We start from the raw sequence: 3,317 nt of genomic DNA on the forward strand, positions 1-3,317 counted from the left end.
CCATTGCAGCAGTAGGGGAAATAGCAGCTGACATTTTATTCCCTTCCTTTCTATTTCCCATTTTTCTTACTTTCCGTTCTAGTTTCAGATTTTCTACATTTTCACCTGCCCTGGGATTTTGTTATTTTGCACTCTCACCCTGATTCTATTTCATCCGATTAAAACATCCCTTTTTTGGCTTTCTTCTCTCCTTCCACTTGCTCTGCATCTTAAAACTTGATTTTTCTCTAACCTTCTCAGTTCTGATGAAAAATCTTTGACCTGAAATGCTGCCTCTCTCTCTCTGCTAATGTGGCTTGTCTTGTGCTGTAAGTAAAATATTACAAACATAAATGACCTGGTAACCATGTTGTCTGAGGGGATGGTATTCCCAAAATACAGAGAGAATATTCTTTTGTTGCTATTACATCAAGAAAGTCTACATCGAGCTTTTAACGTGTCAAGGTTCTTGCTTCATTCAAAAGCCAAGAGCGAAAAATATCCTCAGCACTGAACTAGCATGTTCGACTAGAATGGGGTTTGAATACTTCTAGTCAAGGATGCCAACATCAGCTGTCACCTTGGTGCATAAAACATTTCCAAACATCGTACAATCAGAAAAACTAAAACCTGCAGACTTTTACACCAAGATAAATGAATAGTTCTTCGAACCACATAGAAGTTACTTTAAAACATTTATATGATAGCAAATGGAAATATTGATCATAATCTGTCATTTCTAGTTATTTCATGTTCTCAGTGGTTTTACAACAGATGCACCTGGAATTTTGTCTCACTGCTGTCTTTGTTCCAGTACTTTGAAAAGTGGAATTATTTCTTACTGAGAATTTGCACACCAATAAAATTTATTCAAATGGGATGATGGTAAATTGCCTGTCACGTTAACAGGCTAGCAATTGAAAGTAATTGTTAGTGTTCTGAGTATCTTAGAACTATCCTTATTGAATCTGCACTTAAGTATAACCTGGGGACTGGACAGTAAAGGATTATAGTTAGAACATTCAGAAATCAACATGCAGGTTAGTTTTCATAATAGTCTAACTTTATTCACAATCTGAGATTATACTGTGAATAGAATGATGGAATGCATTGTTCCTTGATGAGAGGGCACTTGCAGATGGTTATTATAGTCCTTTGTGTGTATATTTTGCAGATTTACCAATGAATAATCCACAGCACATTGAGGAAATTCCACTGGTATATATTATAAGATCATATAATGATCTGTTGGAGTTAATTACCAGTAGCTGTATATGGAGCCACAATGTCTTGTATTCATCTGCCAAGCATCCACTGTTCTGCCAAATATTTACCAAATACTTCCTTCTTTCATTTCTGAAGAAAAGGTAAGCGAGTCAGAAGTGTAGAGGGGGTGAAATTCTCAGTAAAGAAGAACAGTAGATGTGATTCAAGGTGGATAAGGTATTATAGAATATATCAAGACCAAATACAACGTAAAGCACCAACTAAGCTAAAGCACTGAAAAAGGAGACAGGTCATTGTTTCGATAAAGCTTTGTGCTAAGGAGGTGGGAACAGACTGAGCAGGTCTTGAGCAAAGATTTAAACAATGGGTAAGTCAACAGAGCTGAAAGATTTATTTTTAGTTTTAACATTCCTGTGTGTTCTTATGTACCTCTTTTATGTATGTAAAGAATGCAAAATTCTTTCTGTAACACAATCAAGTAGTTTTAATAACCATTATTGAACAGGACGAGAAAAGGTTGAGGAAGCCATACACTAGGTGCACTTCAGCTGTGTAGAATGAAAGAATGTTTATTTACAGTACATAACACCTTACATGACTTCCAGACATCCAACATGCTTCATAGAGAATGAAATACCTTTTAAGTGTAATCATTACCAGTAGACAATACAAACACCAATATAATAAGTGACTAAATTAAAAAGAAAGAGATGCTGGAAATCTGAAATAAAATGAGAACATGCTGGAATCACTCTGCAGGTCAAGCAGCATCTGTGGAAAGAGAAACAGAATTGGTGCTTCAGGATGAAGTCACATTGTCAGTGACTAGCTATCTGTTTCTGGGTGTTCTTTAGGGATAAAAATTGAGCATGGCATTAGGAGAAGTCAAATTCTGCTCAAATTCACATAGGGTGTGGAACCTATTAGTGGGTTGTCCATGGACAACGATCGTTCAGGATGTTATTACACAAGTTTAATGCAGAATGACCGCTGTTAGGTTTCCCAGCTTTGCCAGTAGTGCCAGCTGGTAACAACTGATGATTTATCAATGGCAGGCCTCTCGGGGGAGACGTGAATAGAAGGCCATGGCCCCAATCAAAAGGGGGGAGGGGAAACAAAGCTAGAACTGGGAGATTCAAACCGGAGAAGCAAAGTACTTCAGATTCTGGAATTCCAAAATAAACAGAATTCTGCGGAAGCGGAGTCGATGCTTCAAGTCACTGAATTTTTTATGGCAGGTTATTTATTTACTTATTTCTTCAGTTAGTTAGAAATATAGTGCAGAGTAGGTCCTTCCAGCCCTCCGAGCAGCGCTGCCTCAGCAACCCAGACATCCCACCTTTCCCAGAAGTTCCAGGAGTCTCCCGCATTTTGATAGCAGCTCCCTGATGCCTGCAGATTATATACAATATAGAGGGGGAGAGAGAGAGAGAGAGAGAGAGAGAGAGAGAGAGAGAGCGAGTGACAGACATAGAGAGAGAGTGACGGAGAGAGCATCCTGATTGGTCTCTCTTTGTGCTAAGTAGACCTATCAGTTTTCTCTGTGGGCGGGCTTTACAGTCAACCTCTCTGTCTCTTTCATCATCCATCAGTTCAGTTTAGTGTCCTGCTGCACCATGGCAGAGTTTCCAAAAAAAGAAAATATAAAACGTACTTCACCCCAGACTACACTAAAGTGTACCCTGCCTAATAGGGGTCAGAATTAATGACAGTGTTGCTCGCTGCGCTGTTTGCAACAGTGACTTTTCTATTGCCCGTGGTGGGTTAAATGACTGTAAAAGATATGTTGAGGTGAGTTTAACAGGTGTCATTCATTTATTAGCATAGCTAACGTTATTTAAACTAGCTGGCTAGCAGCTAAGGAGCTATTCTATTGATGTCCTATGTGATGAGGCCAAACTCCCAGTAGACTTGCTTACAGTTGTAATAAAATAAAAAAATGACTCCATGATAATATAATATAATAGTGAATTTTGTGAATCTGATGTCTTGCAAAATTAACAAATTCATTGACACAGACTGCTATGAGGTTGAGACTTCCGGCAAAATGCTCAAATCTGCCAATCAAGCCATATCACAGTACAAGGAAAGTTTGCAAAAGAAATAGAAAA

This window comes from Hemitrygon akajei, chromosome 22 (genome assembly GCF_048418815.1).
Source record: "Hemitrygon akajei chromosome 22, sHemAka1.3, whole genome shotgun sequence".
Taxonomy (NCBI): Eukaryota; Metazoa; Chordata; class Chondrichthyes; order Myliobatiformes; family Dasyatidae; genus Hemitrygon; species Hemitrygon akajei.